General features: G+C 38.8%; 1 pseudogene; it reads right to left on the bottom strand.

Annotated features, from left to right (window-relative positions):
- Nucleotides 1–18,013: 18,013 nt before the first annotated feature.
- Nucleotides 18,014–18,281, bottom strand: LOC100472713 (annotated as a pseudogene).
- Between the last annotated feature and the right edge of the window lie 615 nt (nt 18,282–18,896).

Raw genomic sequence — 18,896 nt, 5'->3', positions numbered from 1 at the left:
TCCACCAGCACACTGTGCTTCAGCATTTTGAATTATACCCAGTTCCTGGAATGCACCTCCCATTTAACAATATTTTGCTTGAACACTTCCTCCTCCATGCTCCCCATTCTAGCCCACCCCATCCCACTCCTGTGCCTGAAATTCCATCTTCATTACTTAGATCTCAGCTTAGAAAGGGCTTCCAGGAAACCCACCTCCCCACAGGCCCCAAGCCCTTCCAATGCACTACCATCACAATAATCTCTCCTTCTCTCTTCAGAGTCCTTAATCAAACTGTGGGTTGCTGCTTTGTCTGAAATCCCACGGGACTGTGATCTCTGTGAGGGCCTGCACTTCAGGTTTTCCTGGGCTTGACTTTCCAGCAATCTGTTTTGCACAACAGATCAAGAAAATCTGCTTGCTTTCATGAATGCCAACCTGACTTTGTGCCCATTCCTAATCCCCAGGCTTCAGTCCCAATTTTTATTTTTTGCAGATCACAGTAAATAGCTAATCATACCATCTTGTCTCATTCATTTTCTCCCATGCTCTAAGGCTTCTCCTTCAGTGGAAACGAATCCCATGTACCTTATGAGTGCCTGAGGGCAAACAACATATGGAAAGGAAAATTGGCTTATTGCCATAAAAAACACAAACTCAGCAGATTTTTCTTTCCTCCTAAATTTAACTCAATGAAGAAAAGTGCTTATATCACCAAAGCTTCAGAGACCCCAGGGAAGTCACTAACAGCTGATTTTTCAGTCTCTCCTCAAAGTACTGTAGAGGGCAAATGCCTCCAGTTTTAGGATCCGTGCATTCACAAATTGGTGAAGGTGCTTAAAAATCATAAAATACTATAGAGAGACTCATTAAGAAATGTTTATGATCCCTGTATTCTTATTTCAAATTTAAGACTGTCCTTCAAACACAAAAGGATATAGAAGCATAGCCTCCCCCTCATTTGGGAGAATACCCTGGAAGCACAAAAATTTAGCTATGTGAAAATAAACAATGAGGATAAGCTTAAAGCAAACAATATAGTGATCTTCTGGAATTCAAGTATGAAGACAGCAACATCCATCCCTGGCTAAATGCATCCACTTCCTCTGTGAGCTCTATCTCAGGTCATATCCCTTTTGAAATCTCATGGCCGGGCAATAACAAACTGGATAAAATGTTGCCATTTGGAACCAGTGTGCCCACAGTTAAAGAGAAAAAATTTTTAGCCCTTGTGCCTAATTTCAATAACTCCTTTTTTTCTGTGTATGTTTATTTAAGGTTGCTTGAGAAGGGTGCCGGGATGGTCCAAGCTTCTATGAATACATTATGGACTAGATCTGTTAGAATAAATTGAATATATTTTAGGAAACTGTTCAGTATGCCAGTATTCTTTCTGTATTATTTATGTATTTGAGAGAGAGTGAGCGAGAGAGAGAAGGAGAGAGAAGGAGTAGGGGGAGGGGCAAAGGGAGGAGCAGACTCCTTGCTGAGCAGGGAACCCAACTTGAGGCTCGATCCCAGAACTCTGGGATGGTGATCTGAGCTGAAAGCAGATGCTTAACCGACTGAGCTACCCAGGCACCCCTTTTTTTTGTATTTTGAAAGAAGTGTTTTTAAAAATATTACTGGAGTATCTGGGAAACACAATTAAGTGCTTGTTTATATGCAGCATGAGTTAGCACCTACTGTATCTAGTATAGACAGTGGGTGGACCACCCCATCCACTTTTTTCCTGCTGTGATTAGAAGGAAATCTCATAATGTCCCATACTGAGTGATCTGGTCTTGCCTCCTTCTCCAGCTCCACTTCGCTGCTTGCCCAGTATGCTGTATCCACACTGGCCTTGTTTCAGGTCCTCAAACACGTGAGAGTCTTACTTGGCTGGGCCTCTGCTTGTGCTGATCTGTCTGTAATGCTATTCTCTCACCTCTTTCCTGGCTGGTTGCTTCATAGACCTTAGATCTTAGTCTAAAAGTCACTTTCCTGGAAAAGCATTCTTTGAATATCTGTTTCCTTCTCTCCTCTTTTCCTCTAACATAGTCTCTAGTTTTTCCTTTCATAGGGCTCATCCAAATTTTGTTTATTTGTTTGTATGTTGTCTCTTTCCTACTAGACCGTAAACACCTTGAGGACAAGAGCCACCTCTAACTTGTTCATTATTGAATCCCTAGGACATGGCCTGGCACATACCTGGCTCTCAATATGCATTTATTGAATGAAGGTATGAATACTGGTTTGGAAAAATATATATGATGTTGGCTCTGTGGATTAGGTATGGCTTTGCATGGGTTTATATTTTATTATTCTCAACATTTAGAAATGTTCATATAGCATCGCTATTGAATCATACATACAAAGATAGTCAGACTACAGTAATGGATTAAAGATTATTTTAAATAGTTTTGAGGAACACCAGTTCTCCAAGAATTGGTGGCCACTGGAATAGATGTGGAAGGTTAAGAAGATTGTGCTAAATCTTGCTTATGCTAGGACATACCCTGGAAATTGTCTTTTCATTCTTTCATTCATTTTTTAGAGATCCTTGGTAAAAACATTTTCTTTCTGAGACTTTTTTAAAGCATAAGCAGGGTAAATCTTCTCTCTTCAAAAGTCCAGTAAATTCAAGTAGTTAGTTGGTTATAATTAATTGAGGTTTTTCATGCACCTAACAATCACTGAAGTCTAACTTTTACTTTTCTTTACTTATGTAAAAGCCTTATTTAACTTTCTTTAACTCCCACTAGATGCTGTAGAGACAAAGTTGAACTCCCCATAGTGGTCCGTGACCCAACGGGAAACATGCATAAAGTTAGTTATAATTCAATGTAGTCCAGTGAGGGAGTTATACTCTCAAGAACTACCTCAACCAATGTGAGGGCATCAGAGACAGTTTCCTATAGGAAGTGGCACACGAACTAGAACTTGAAGGGTGCATAGAGCTAAACAGCGAGAAGTGGAAAGAAAGGGCACAGCGTACACAAAGACGAGAAGCACTGAAACAAGAAGTATTTCACTGTGTTCCAGGCATTATAAGCAGCTCTGTCTTCCTGGAACATAAACTTTGGAGGAATAGAAACTGTTGAAGCTCGGGAGGTAGTCAGGGCCAGGTGCAAGAAAGGGAGCTCATATCATATTAGGGCGCTTGGACTTTATACTCCAGGCCATGGGGATCCACCAGAAGGTTTCATGGGAATTGTTAATAGTTAATCTCTCTGGGAATATATCCAATGGAAGTGAAAACACTAACTCAAAAAGATATCTGCACCCCCATGTTCATAGTAGCATTATTTACAATAGCCAAGGCATGGAAACAACCTAAGTGTCTATCAATAGATGAATGGATACAGATGTTGTATCATGTATATATAGCTATATATATGTACAGATATACAGACACACACAATGGAATATTACTCAGCCATTAAAAAAACGAGGAAATCCTACCATTTGTGACAACATGGATTAACTTTAAAAGCAGTATATACTAAGTGAAATAAGACATAGGAAGACAAATACTGTATACTCACTTATATGTTGAATCTAAAAACAAAAGAAAACTCATGGAAAGAGATTAGACTTGTGGTTATCAGACAAGCAGGATAGGGGGAGGAAGAGGGAGTTGGAGGATGGTGGTCAAAATGTGCAAACTTCCAGTGAGGAGATAAATAGATACGAGGAGGTAACGTACAACCTATGACTACGGTAACACTGCTGTGTGATAGACAGGGAAGTGGTTAAGAGAGTAAATTCTAAGAGTTTTCTTCTTTCTTTTTGCTGTATTTATAGGAGAAGATGGATGTTATCTGAATGTATCGTAGTAATCGTTTCACAATGTATGTAACTCAAACCCTCATGCTGTGTGCCTTAGATTTATACAGTGATGTATATCAGTTATTTCTCAATAAGACTGGGGAAAAAATAGTTAATCTCCAAGAACATGTGAATTGAAAAATTTTATGTAAATTACTTTCCATTTTTACACTACTAGCAGTTGGAAGAGACATATCATGAACAAAAACTTCAAAAGATTTACAATTGGGCACTCTTAATTGTGTTTATTCCAAACACTTTCCACATCAAAACGGGTGTTTAAAATGAATAAATTTGATATTGTGAAGTAGTCCATCTTTAGTCCTGATGTTTGTTAAATAGAAAGATTCAAAAATCATCCAATTATTCTTGGAAAATGTGCATGAATGTGTGGTATTTGGAACTCTGTTTTAGAACCCAAATGTCATAGACATCTGGACACAAAAATTATGCAAGAGAGACCTTTAGAAATGTGTTACTAATTATTGACTCTTCCCTGCAACAACACAACTGAGCCTTTGTTATACGCACTATGTGCAGTACTGCTATAGACTGTGGCTTTTTTCACATTACGGTTTATTTTCATAAGATATTTCTCATAACTAGCATCACAAAGCACTTCATGGAGTTAATAATAAAGCTAGTAAGGCTCAGGAGTAAATGAATTATGTTAGCAGTGATGAATAGACAAAACAATAGCTTAGAAAAAATTGTATAAGAAAGGAAGAGGAAGAAACATGATCAAGCTAGCTGAAGAATTAGGCAAATAGGAAAATTCAGGGCAACTGGCTATAACTGAGAAGCCACGTGCAGTTGTGAAGTCAGGAGAACTGGATTCTAGTACTGGTCGTATAGCTTACCAAATATGTCTTTTCCTCTCTCTGTGCTCTAATTTATTATCCATAACATGAAAAGATGGTACTTTGTAGTATTTAAGGTCTCCTTCTATTGTAAAATATAGTGTATAAGAGTTTAAAATACCATGAGTTCAACTACTGTTAAGTAACTACTATATGCTACTATATCCACCAGGAACAGTTCTCAGTGATAGTATCTAAGAACCAGGCAAGATCCTGGTTCTCATAGAGCTTAAATTCTACTGCGGAGGAAAGACAAACAGAAAAAGAACTATAAATAAGATAATTGTAGCTAGTAGCAGGAACTATGAAGAAAATAAGACAGGATCATATTCTAAAGAGGAACTGGGTGGTCTGGGGCAACATTACAGAGACAAGCAGGGAATGGCTAAAGACCTAAAGAAAGAAAAGAATCCAGATTTGTGAAATCCAAGAGCCAAGACATTCCTGATGGAAGTTACAGTGCCAAAGACCTGGGTAAGGAACAGACTAGATTTCCTTGAGAAACACAGAGAAGCCAGTGGGGTTGGAACATAGAAATAAGTGGAAGAAGGACAAGTAAAAAGGTAAACTAAGTCATGTAGATCCTGATAGGCTGTGGTAGGAAGTTTGAATTTTAAGTGCAGTGGGCAGCACCAGGAGGAATTTAAGCTGGAAAGTGACGTGATCTAATTTATTTAAAAACATCGCTTTGGCCACTGTGTTGGGGCTTGATTGCAGATAGCACAGGGAAAGCAAAGAAACCAATTTCAGGGGCTCTTGTAAAATGCCGTATAAGAGATAATGGTAGCTTGGACTAAGATGAAGAGGGGGAGGCCTGAAACGTGCTGAATGGTGATGTATTGGTTGAATCCTTGTATTTAAATGTCTTCAGTGTTAATGTAATACTTTAGAAGCTGGCTCAGATTAACTCATAAATTTTGTAACCTTGATTTAAATTCAATGAAAAATGAAGGAGGTCAGTGAGGATAAGAGTAATGCCAAATAAATGTCATTTGCTCTGAAAATTTCTGTACTGAATTTGGTGCCATGCATATTTGGGGATTTTCACTCAGGTTTGCAAATAAAGAAAAATGGGGTATTTAGAAAAAGAGATCCTATATCTTTACAATAGTTTGATGACAAGAATGGATTCTAGTAGATACTGCTAATTATATTTTTTTAATATATGAATTTATTTGGTAGTCTATTTTGTGAAACATTAGAGTAGATATTTTCAAAGGGTGGTCTTCTTATTTTGAACAATTCCTCTAAACCAATTTGGCACAATTAAACAACTGAAACTATCCTTAAAAAAATATAAAACATATCAGTGTCTTCTGCTGTTTCTTTACATTTGTAAAGTAATACAGAAAAATACACTGGCCAATAACTGTAGAAAATCAAGATGTGTGCTCAGTTCAGAGAGAGCTAAGGAATAAAGGCTGTTATAATTGTCTGTTTCTTATTTAAAGATATTAGCCTTCTATATCAATATGTATAATATAAACATAGATACTTCTTAGATTTAAAAGTCATTTGTAGGCTGCTTACTTAAAACCTTAAAATAATTTTCCCATAGAAATAATATAACCTCCCAGGCCAGCCCGTGTGTTTGTTATATATAGTCAATATCATACAGTCAGTTACTAGTGAGTAGTACCATACCTTAAGGTTACAGGACGTATAAGGGCCATCTTATGCAAGAGGGATATAAAGAATAAAAATATTTCCATGCTTTCTCTAGATATAGGCATAACTCTGGAAAATTATTTTGCCAAACAATAATTTTGAGATTCTACTGTCTCCTTCTGTGCAGCTCCCAGCCCTAAAAAGTCCTGGGCTCTTAAATTCCTTGGGCATCTACCAGTTAATTGAACCCAATTTTGTATACTCCCCAAATTGCTCTTTACCCCCAGATTATCTGCCTCCTCTCCTTGCCAAAATTATTCTAGTTTTTCTTCAGTGTCATTTAAAAGTTAGGAAAGCAATCTGACTAAACAACATATTAATCTATAAATGGCTTGCCAAAGAGTAAACTTCAGAACTATGTGTACCTTAAAAATGGGTGCCTATTTTTTTATAATATTTTTTTTATTATATTATATTAGTCACCATACAGTACATCCCTGGTTTCTGATGTAAAGTTCGATGATTCATTAGTTGCGTATAACACCCAGTGCACCATGCTATGCGTGCCCTCCTTACTACCCATCACCAGTCTATCCCATTCCCCCATAAAAATGGGTGCCTATTAACCTGAGTGTATCCCTAACATAAATTCAGGTAATCTGATAAAGTAAAAGGATTTTCACACAATCTGGGATAGCATATAGTAAAGGAAAAAAGAATGGAGCTACATAATTTTTCCTACTTTCTTTACTTCCAGAGTCTCAGCTTCTGTAACAGTTCCATGTACAAATTCCTTCATGCATTTTAACCGAGTTAGTCTTTCCTACAGTTCTATGAGTGGCTAATGTCCTATTTGTAGAAGAAATTGATATCTCTCTACTCTTCTCAGCCCTATGTCAAGGATCCATCCCCTTAGAATATACCCCGGGTGAGCTTTTCCTCCAAGCAGGGCTAAGTACCAATCCGTCAGTTATCTAAGAGTCAGCTTTTCCCCTCCACTCAAATAGTTCTTGAAATCTTTTGTGTTTTCTATAAAGTTTTCCTCGGCTGGTCAGAGAACAGTAATTGCATATATGGTGCACCTCTGTCTGGAACTGAGAACACTTCTGTCTATGCCTCCTATTTGGTGAGACAGGGTAGAAAAGAGTTCCAGACCAATTATTGTGCTAATGCTGTCACTAAGCTTAAGCAAGTCATTTCCCATTTTGCGTGTCTGTTTCCTCATCTAACTGGAAGAGGGACGTGTGTATATAGGGGGTTGTAAGGGATCTATAATACCCGCTCATCTTCTCTACCAAATGGATGTCCAGATCAAGTGAGATGATTTATCTGAAAACTCTTTGAGGGGTGCCTGGGTGGCTCAGTTGTTAAGCGTCTGCCTTCAGCTCAGGGCGTGATCCTGGCGTTCTGGGATCGAGCCCCACTTCGGGCTTCTCCGCTGGGATCCTGTTTCTTCCTCTCCCACTCCCCCTGCTTGTGTTCCCTCTCTTGGTGGCTGTCTCTACTTCTGTCAAATGAATAAATAAAATCTTAAAAAAAAAAAAAGAAAAAAGAAAACTCTTTGAATAAATAGAAAGCACTGTATTTTAAAAAGACAGCTATTTGTTGGGCTCTCGCTATGTCCAGGCACTGTGCCCGGTACTTATCTGTGCTTCATATCATTTAATCAACAAACAACAAGGTATTCATAACCCCATTTTACAGAGGAGGAAATGGAGGCTTAGATTGGTTCAATGCCAAAAGTCCAAAGGATGTGGTCAGCTCTCTAGTCATATGGCACATCGAGGGGAGAGCCGGACCAGGAGCCCAGGCCTGTCCGGCTCCAACGCCTGCCTCTTCACCTGGATTATACTGCCACCCATTCCACACATGGAAGTCAGACCTAGCTGCCTCATCTCTTCTTATGAACCCTACATACACTTACCCCTAAAACAGGCATCCTAAATCCAATCTACTAATTTTATAGTGACTTATTCTACTTATTTTGCTGTTCATGTGTTACATGTCAATGTACTCTGTAAAATCTATAAACTTCTTTAAGGCCCATTTTCTCTCATGTTCTTTATTTTGTTCCTAACACAGATGTATAAGCAACCTTTCCAAGTATTTTATGTGAGGAGGAGGAAGAATCAAGAATCTAGGGTTGGGGGAGGGTGAATGAATCTATTGAAAAGGGTCCACAAAACAAATGCGCCTCACGGGAGCAGCCGGGAGTGTTCATATTTTCTAAGTGGCCAGCTATAGTATAGTCAAGCACCAAAATATGCTAATATTGTGTAAAGATAATTTTAAAAGTTGTGTGTGGGTAGTGAGTTGTGAGTCATATACTGAAAGAGGCTTAGCTTTTTTTTTTTGTATTATATAAATAATTGGAATCACATTTCAGAAAACTGCCCAAAATAGAGCAACTAGGATTAAAACCTTTAAAAAAAAATACATTGAATAATTTCTTTTTTTTCTCAGAAGTTGACGTTGGTTTATATCTATATAGTAGATCAAAACTAAGTATTTTTTATACAGGTATGAAACATAATGCAGAAAATGCACAAGTTATGCCCTTCAAGGCCGTGAATAATTGTGGCCAATCTTGGGCAAGAAGTCTGGCATCCCAAGAGTGGAGTTTAAAAAAAAAGTCAGCTCCTGAGTTACACAGAGAATACCTGTACACACACTTTCTTCTGAGCCTCTGCGACCACGGAAAACCACGGGGAGATGATGTGAACAGAGAGCCTCTCTTTCTAGCCTCTGGCAGTGAGTAATTCTACCCAATATAACTTTATGAAGGTCACCTCCGATCTTCTGCTTTTGAGTGGAGGCAGAAAGAGAAATGTTTTGAAGGGTCCGTATGAGAAAGATTCAGCTCTTTGTGTTTAATTTTGCCTCTTCCTTTTCAAAATGTTATCCTGGGACTGTTGTTGTCAAGACCATCATGTGTCGAGTGTAGTCACTATCTGGGGAACTCCTGTTAGGTACTTCCAGAATGCTATTGCCTAAGAACGAAAATCAGAATGTATACAAATATGGAGGATAAGACCTGTGTTCTATAGATGAGACGGATTGTAATTGAATGCCTGAGAAAACTGCAGCCATCCAAGTCTCAGCAGGTGGATTGCCTTATTCCCCAATCTACCCTTAAGGTGATTGAGAGGAAGTGAAAATCCTAACTAGGATAACAAGGCCAGGCCAGGACAAAAGGCCAAGTAGTGAACGTCAGGGTGAGAGGTGGGGAGTTTTGAGGTCGCTGTTTATTATGCCCTCTCTAAACAAAACGAAACAAAACAAAACAAACAAAACAAGTCAAAATTGTTAGCAGACTGCAAGAATCTAGGAATGAGAAAAACCAAACTCATCTCCCCAAACAGAAGAGTTGGTAGTGTTTCTCCTGCACTGGTCAGGAGAAAGTCATTTACCCTACCAGACACAGTGTGTCCAGCTCCTGGAGAGTAAGTGCCCCCTGTTACAGTGAAGTCAGGGATATTTCAGCTGGCTTTTTTTTTTTTTTTTTTTGGTCTGGAAGAAATGTCTCACAAGCCTGGCCAGTTTCCCTTTGCTATGAGTCCACACTCAACAAGTGGCGCTCTGATTTCTAATTTTACCTCCTATTTAAGGCAGGAGTGGATAGGAAAGCCAAGGTCTCCAAACATGTCTATATCTTTTATAATTAGTTAATACGTTTGCATTTTGTTTTGTATCTCAAGCTTTTATGACTGTTGAGGTTAATAGGTACACCTAATAATTGAGTCAGTTCAAGTTCATTTTCAAAGTCAAATTTCTTGGACACACCTTGACATACCTAGACTAAAACCTAAAACACATGATTTGAGTAGAATAAGGCAAACACGTTGGCCAGCTAGCTTTTCTCTATGATTATTTTATACCATACTACTATAACTGCAACAATAGGAAGAAGATTTTTGTGGTAGATGAAACAGTTTTTTGCACTTCATAAGTGAAGACAAAGAATGAGCAAATGCTACAGGTGACAGAGGTAATGACGCTGTTTCAACTCTAAGCATCTGACTTTTGAAAACATTTGTGTGAAAGTTAAAAATTCTACAAGTTGTATGCATGCGCAATATTGTTTAACATAGCTAAAGACTGTTATACAATATTGAGGAATGCAATCAATTCTTAAATTACGTTTCCTAGTCCGTGTTAGGCATTGTGTACAATGTCTGGAAATCCTCACTGAACAAGGCATACAAGTAAATAACTAAAATAATCAGTGATGAACTGTGAGATCATGTACAAGGCATAGTGATGGCAAGGGACAGAGAAGTCCCTGCTCTTGGGACTAAGACAGCTCCCTTTGAGCTAGGTTTTGAAAGAAATGCCGTGTATTTCTCTCTTGGCCGAGGAGGAGAAAGGGAATTCCAGGTAGAGGAAATGGCTGGGAAGCAAAGCCTGGAAAGTATGAAACAGATTGGTTTGTACAGCACATTGCTGGAATATTGTCCAAGCAACAGGAAGAGGGAGAAGTCATGCCTGTTAATGACTTAATCAAGTGGGTGTTGGAGGGGTTGTAGGTGACACTGAAAATGTGGAAACAGCATGACATTAAGAAAAGTATAGGTGTCGTGACAAAAAGGTAAAGGTGAGCAGGAGAGAGGAAGGCCAGCGAAGAGTGTAGGTCTTGAATTAAGGCAGTTGTAATGAGGCTGAAAAAGAAAAAGCAGGTTTGAGAATGGTTTGGCAGCTAGAATCGGTAGGGCTTTGTGACAGATTGTGTTTGGGGGCGAGAGAGGGAGGAACTAGCATAATGCCCAAATTACTGGCTCTGGAACATAGGGATCTTTTATTATATCTTTCTCTAAACCATTATACATTATTCATTGTGAGATTGAAGATGTGCCTGTGTAGCGAAACATCATTCATTTCCGACTAAGGGAATCCCTAGATTAGAAATCAACCCCACCTACTCCCATCCATGCTTTTCCTGTCCATTTTGTGCTTTTCTCAGGAAGCTATGAGATCTGGCTCCAGGGGAAAAACAAAAACAAAAACAAAAAACATGTATAACTAAAACAGACCTATTGTCCTAGAGAAAGAATTATGAAAGCCAGAAGATACAATTAAACACATTTGGAAGGCTTAGGACTAAGTGTCCGTGGCTTTATCACAGACTGTAGCTGTCCTCCATGTGTACAGCTCTGCCTGGTTTTCATTAAGCAAAGAAACTGGCTTTCAGTAGCAAAAATGTAAAAACTTATCAAGTTACAGGATAACCAGAGACTTGCGCTTGAAAATGTAGATGTATATTAACAAAATTCCATCTTGCTTTTTTCTACTGGATAAAAATAATGAAGCAAATAGATGTTATTCACAATATGTATTGCATTCTCATATTAAGGATGTTTGAGGGTTAAACAGTTTGCAGGAATATTATTTCTCAGATTTTGCTCAGAGAGTCGTATTGCTTCATATCTTGCCTCCGTGTGGCCTTTAGGGAGGCATTGTAGTGTCGTGGTGGGTAAGCTAAGCTCTGGAGTTAGATTGCCCCAGGTCAAACACCAGCTCTGTCACTTGTGCCGTTGGGCACTTCAGCAGTTGCCCCTGTCGTCTTGTCACACACACAAGAAACTAATAATATCAACATGATCTTTGGGTAGAGCCCAATTCCAACACAGAAATAGTAGATAGGATATATGATCTAATTCAGTGGTTCTCAAACTTTACTGGGAGTTAGAATCATCAGAGGGCTTGTTAAGACACAGACTGTTGGGCCCACCCCCACATTTTCTAATTTAGTAGATCTGGGGTGGGGATCAAAAATTTGCACATCTAGCAAATTCCAGGTGATGGTCTGGGGCCCGTACTTTGAGAAATACTGATCTAATTGAAAAAGGGAATTCTTTAGAAAAAAAGAAGAGAGGCATGATAGTACTTAGAAAACATGAGTACACAGTTTGTCATGATTTTATTTAGGAAGCTAGACTGTAGATACTGGGAAATCCATTGGCTGATGAACCATTCATTTAAGTGAGAATCACTAACTTTGTTTTATTACTAGGATGACCTTGAGTTTCTACCATTGTAGGAATGCATCCCCATAATTAGTGTGCATTAGCCCCATTCAGAGAAACCAATTAATTCAACTCACCTTTTCCAGGGTTTTATGCTTGAACCTGAACCAGACCAAACCATGAGCCATTAACTGAATATACCAGACTATTTGTTGAACTCTAGAACTAAATTAAATCGCAGGGACGTCTGGATAGCTCAGATGGTTAAGTGTCTGCCTTCAGCTTAGGTCCGGATCCCAGGGTCCTGGGATCGAGTCCTGCATCAGGCTCCTTGCTCAGTGGAGAGCCTGCTTTTCCTTCTGCCTGCCGCTCCCCCTGCTTGTGCTCTCTCTCTCTCTGACAAATAAATAATAAAATCTTCAAAAATAAATTAATTAAATGCCAAATACCCTTATACCCTTTCCCTCAAATGTGACTCAAATGAAAGATTTGTTTTAAAAACAAGTGAACTAGTTCAAATTAGAAACAAAACTTTTAGTTTTTTAAAACAATTGAAATCCAGGATCCTATTTCCTAACATACCAATTCATTAAAAGTGAAATGAAACAAAACAAAATGCTGTTTAAGATATCCCTAGACCAAGTAACAAGTAGTAGTTGACTGAAATGCTAAAATAGTAAATCCCTCTAAGAGTCTGGGTCCCAGCAAGAAAGAACATTCCGCTCATAGGGTTCAAACCAAGACACTTCAATGAAGAAACTCCTTACTGTGATGTGGGAAGGGATTTAAGGAAACAAAAGAGGGATGTTGGGGAACCAACAGCATAAAGTGCTTACCAAGGGGTATAGGAGGCTAGAGAAGAACATGGCCTCTACTGAACCCCATGAGAAGAGCCGTGAAAAAGAGGCTGTCAGGCAGGAGGTGTGGTCTTGAGGAACACCCCATCCTTACCCCCACCGCCCATACCACAACATACACAGATTAGAACAGGGTTGCTAAATCAAGAAGGAAATGAAGAAGAAATACCCCAGCCTTTCTCTCCTCCCAGCCTCTGATCACTTCCTGATGCCTCCCCACCCCCCGCCATCTGAACTGAAAATCTGGTGTCAGTGGAGCCCCAGTGACTGACCTACAGGGGTCAGCTCCCTGGCAGGGTAGGGCAAGTGGTGAAGGGCACACGGAGACCGACCAACATAATCTCCCTTTTCACTAAGTTAATGCTAGACACTAGATGAAGTATTAGTAACTGAGTTAATATATGTAAAATTCTTAGAAAAGTCGCTGGCAGGGAAGAAGCATCGTACTCTGAAGGTTAGCTATTATTGTTGCTACAGACTAGCACTGTTTGTGGATAAGGAAACTAAGGCTCATGGTCTTTAAGCAACTTTTCCTTGGCTAGCACTAGTGACAGAGCCCCCATGCAAATCCAGATTTTCAGATTCCAATTTTGTACAAATTCTGCTATGAAAATTGACTATTGCAACATATAAGGTGATGTGTTTCATACATGATTAATTTTATAATTTCTTGCTTTTAGAAATAAAGCATCTTTATTTACTCTTTGAACCTGACTAAAGAAACTGAAACCAAATTAAGACCTTATATATTAAAATAAAATAAAACGAACTATCATTTCAAAGACAATTCTGTACATATGATAATAATTATAGTAATAGTAATGGTGATAGTAGTAGTAATAGTAATAGCTGTTAAAATTTTTGAATGTTGGGGCGCCTGGGTGGCTCAGTAGGTTGGGTGTCTGCCTTTGGCTCGGGTCATGATCTCCAGGTCCTGGGATGGAGTCCCGCATCGGGCTCCCTGCTCAGTGGGGAGTCTGCTTCTCCCTCTCCCTCTCCCTCTCCCTCTGCCTCTCCCTTCCACTTGTGCTCTCTCTTTCTCTCAAAAAGAATAATGAATAGATTAAATCTTAAAAAAAATTTTTTGAATGTTTATTTTATGTCTAGTATTATGCTATTTTTCAAGTCTTGTACTAATATAACCACTAATCTATGTCACTTTTTTTATTTGAGTATAGTCGACATACAATGTTACATTAGTTTCAGGTGCATTATGCTCTGCTCACCACAAAGGTAGCCACCATCTGTCACCAGACAATGCTATTACAATACCATTGACTGCATTCCCTGTGCTGTACCTTTTATCCTTGTGACTTATTCATTCCGTAACTGGAAGCCCATATCTCTCACTCCCTTTTACCTATTTTGCCCATTTCCCTCCCCCCCATATCACCCATTTTTTATTTCCTGTTTTTCTTTTGTTGGTTTTTTTTTTTTTAGCTTGGAAATAATTCACTTGGAGGATTTTGCAATTGGTGAGTTAAATAAATTTTACCTGACTCTGCTTGCCCTTGTCTGACCATTTAAGGTTTTATAAAGTCATTTAAGATGTGATACATATAGTATCTCAAAAAAAAAAAAAACCTCCCAGATAACAATATATTTTTTCCCTATAACTGTTGGAGAACATGTTCATCCCATTATCCTGCCATGATACAAAATTAGCCTTAAGGCCAGAGGCATGAATTGGCCATGCATTCAGTATTTGATTACATGAAATAAGACATCTTGAAAATAAACATAGTTAGATTTTTGTGTCAGGTCAGCTTTTTTGGCAACAGATTTTAAAGATAACCATTTACCCTTAGGTCTTTGCATTTTAGGTTTTTAGAGTTTCAGTTCAAAGAAGGTAATCAGTAAGCTGAAAAATCATATGTACATTTTCAGTCAGCTGAAGAAACAAACAAAAAATGTTTTTTTCTGTGGAGGTGATTTTTTATCCTGTCACACTGTCAATTTTTCTCTGATGATGGAGCAATTATCAGACAAGGGTATTCTAAACAGTAGCTCATGATGAAATTTCAGTTTTTTCTTGGCAGTCAAGTTTCAGAGTTGTCAGTAAGAGTCCTTGTAGCAATAGCATTAGAGAGATGTCTCTACTTTGCAAATCAACCACATGAAAGAAGACAGTCTTAGATGTACACCCTGTGCTTCACTTTCTACTTTGTTTTCTACTTACAGCATGGGTTGGCCCAAAAGAAATTACCTGATTATAGTATAAGCTGAACCATACGAAAATCCAATAGTTGGCCAATGATTGATTGCTAAATGCCAGTTTGACATCAGACAGCAATGTCAGATGGTTTGTCCTAATAGTTCTGATGCTGATTGAAGCAGTCCATGCCCATGGAACAGTGGCATTTCATTTACAGCCTCTTGTAAAATTCACACCATTGGTAAACATATTGCCCTTGCACATTTGACAAATGAGGGTCACTTAATTTTTTCCCCTTTTGTTGAGGATTTCAGGCAAATATGAACGTCCAAGAAATCTGTGCAATTGAGACTTTAAGGTGTTCCTAAAGGGTTTATACGTGTGAAGTGTCTAACCAAATTCCTGGCATATGATAGGTGCTCAGAATAATTGAGTCATTTGGTCACTAGTCTATCTAACAGTAATATAGTAGCATACTGTGATATGGTCTTTACTGGTTACACAAAGCTGTTACATGCATTATTTTACTTAGAGTCAGCTTCCTAACACGTTCAACTGACATGTCAAATTATATTCCAAGTTTAAAGGCAGTATTGCATTATTATATAAATACTCTTCTAGTTAACAGAGAAGTTGAAAAGGAAAGGATTTTTTTATGCATTTATGAAAGCTGGATATTAGGAAATATCATAGTTACGTTTATTTTTTCTGGTGAGATTGGGAGGTGATTTCTTATGCACAGATGTCTGTCTTGTGGTGAACTTGAGGAATTGACTTATGTGATTAACAAGGAAACATCAGTATTTTTTATAGTTTCAAAGAACAAGATACTGATTTTATAATTACGGCATTACATTCCAATTCTCATATATAGTCTTTACCCAAATTCTTACAATTTGACAAGTTCGCTAAAACCCCTGTACATCGTTTTCTCTTTGATGTTACTATCACTGCTCTTAAATACAGAGGAAAGTGTGATGCATCAGGCGGATGGGTAGATGAGTCAGCTGGCCGCAACAGCTGTACACATGGCCCACAGGTGTTTGTTTGGCTTTGGTATACTTTATGGGCAGAAGTTTTTAAAGGGTCCCACACCACTTTACGAATCTATTTATTCTGCAGTTCCTTTGTACCAACCACATCTACAGAACAGGCACTAAAGTTCAGCAGTTTTCACCTCCAGAGGAGAGGAAGTTTGGTGATTTCCCTCAGCAGTTTGGAGCACAGTCAAATCCCAGGGCTTTGCAGGTGCAGATTTACAATGCAGGTGAGATTCACAGGTCTGTGACCTGGAGCATTGTATGTTTAATAAGTTCAAAGGAGGTCCTGCTGCTGTTGCTCAATGGACCGCACTTTACTCTGAGCAGCGAAGAACTAGATATTTCTATGTTTTTGACCAGCTAGTATCTCAGAAGTAATGAGACCAAGCTCAAACTTACCATCTTCCTCCTAAAACTAGTCTTCCTCTTGAGTTCTTATTAACTTTTAATTAATTCTCCACCAAACCTCAGAGTAATGCAGGGCTCCTTCTTATGCCTCCCTGTATCACATCCAAATCAGTTTTGAAGTTCTGATTCTTCTCCCATGTCTATTAAGCCCATTCCTTACTTTTCATTCTGCCCCTACTACTGGACCACACTCCAGGACCTCTCATTCCTATCTGCTTTGCCAGCTCTTCCCATCTCCACTCGACCAACTGAGCTCTATTCACAACTGCCATTCTAAAAGCACTGCTTATTTATAGTAATATTCTGCTGAAGACCATCTGGAATAGAGTCTAGAGTACCTTACCTGGAACCCTAGCCCCACTCTCCCGTCCTGCTTTTTCCATGCCTATCTCCTTATGGATGTTCTTACATGCAAACCTTATGGATTACCTGAATACTTTTGGTGCTTTCAGTTCTCCTGATTGTCCCAAATTCCTGTGTCACTTTAAGTGTCCTATGTATGCTACAAAATGTCATAAGCATCTAAAAGAGCCTGGAGTGAACAGCTTCATGACCCAAGGGGCATTTCATTAGGCCTTGAGGGTAATGAGGATTTCTACAGAGATTATTAACTGTTTCTTTCTACATTTCTGTATTGTTGGACTTATTTAATGGACATTCGTCGTTAAAAAAAAGAAATTCAATAAGTTTAAATTTTTAATGAATAGATTAGTAACAACAACAAAAGAGCATCCCGTGGGCTTCCGTTCCCATTGCACAGTCCATAACCAAGCAGGCATCCCACTGCAATTATTTTTCTTGTTTCTGTTTTACACCAAGCTTCTCCCCAGGAGGGAGTGTACCTTGTTCATCTTTGCATCTCCAGCATTAAGTGTAGTGTGTGGTACAAGGCGGGCATTCAATCAGGAGGATCTAAGGTTTAAGAGCCTAAAATTTATACAATATAGGAGCCCCTCTTTAAGAAATAGAATTGAAAATTTTCTCTAAATTTTCAAAAACATATGATCTTGAGAAGTACATTGCTACGGCCCCTTTTAGGATCTTGGAAGGGAGCCACGCAAATGTGGGGGTTTGGGGCGAGGCAGTAGATCCCAAAGCTTAAACTACTTTAGCCCAATAGTATAGCCTCCTCTGCTCCATGATTTTTTTTCTGTTGTTGTTGTTGGGTTAGTATTATTATTTTAATGAGAAAAGACTGAGTGAATCTCCCCCCCCCATGTACAAGTCATCTTTCATTAGGTGTTAATTCTAAAATAGAATATGAAAGGATTCAAGGGTGCCAGGCAAAGGCCATGGTCAGGAATGCAGAATGTGCCTCCACAATGGACCCTCTTCAGTGGTACTTGCCTAGCCAGTCATGTTTGAGTTCCTTGTAGCGATGGCAGTAGTTGAAAAGCATGTAAGCTGCCAGCACCATAGAAGTCCCAGTGACACCTGCCCTTTCTTCAGATTGACATACTTGATGTAATACCCATAGTAACCTCCTTGAAATGCTCCAGCAGTGCCTTTTGGATGAAATCCCACATCAGTATCCAGCTTGGCAGCTCTCCTAGCTTGACCACCATGAACTGCTTCTCCTTCGTGGGTATGGATGACGTCATCTTGGAGTCCTGGGTGTCTGCTATCAATATTGGGTGAATCTTACTAATTCAATTGTAATTTTCACATCCGTGACCTTTCATGTTGTCCTCTCTGAACATGGGGCACCTGGCATCCGTCTGAGGGTGTTCCACTTTTAGGAAACCAACTTCCTTTAGGTTACGTGCTGCAAGGGCACTTAGATTTCCTGGAGTTTGTAGGAATTTCAGATATCCCTGGGATCATTCTTTAACAGCGCAACCTTTACTAACAAATGTTCTAATGAAGCCGGGTTTCAGCCTCTATTTCTATTTTGAGATGAAAACGTTGCCTTGTAACACCACCATTCTCTCAGTCTTTCAAAATGTGTTCCAAATATTTCCTTCTAATTGGAAACTTCCCTATGAAATCATAGACTTTGAATTCAGTTTATATTCTTTTTGATGCTTTTCAAGGGCACATTTCTTATAGCTAGTTTTACAAGAGGGAGGGAACACTTCTTTGTAGTTTCATGTTATTAAAAAATATTTATATATATATATGAAGTACATTTCATATATATGTATTTAACTCTTAAATATTTCAGAAAACGTTACTGAGATTCATTAATATTTGCTATTTGTATGAAGAAGGGCAGC

The sequence above is a fragment of the Ailuropoda melanoleuca genome, chromosome 9 (assembly GCF_002007445.2).
Source record: "Ailuropoda melanoleuca isolate Jingjing chromosome 9, ASM200744v2, whole genome shotgun sequence".
NCBI lineage: Eukaryota > Metazoa > Chordata > Mammalia > Carnivora > Ursidae > Ailuropoda > Ailuropoda melanoleuca.
This window is presented reverse-complemented; position numbering and strand designations above follow the sequence as displayed.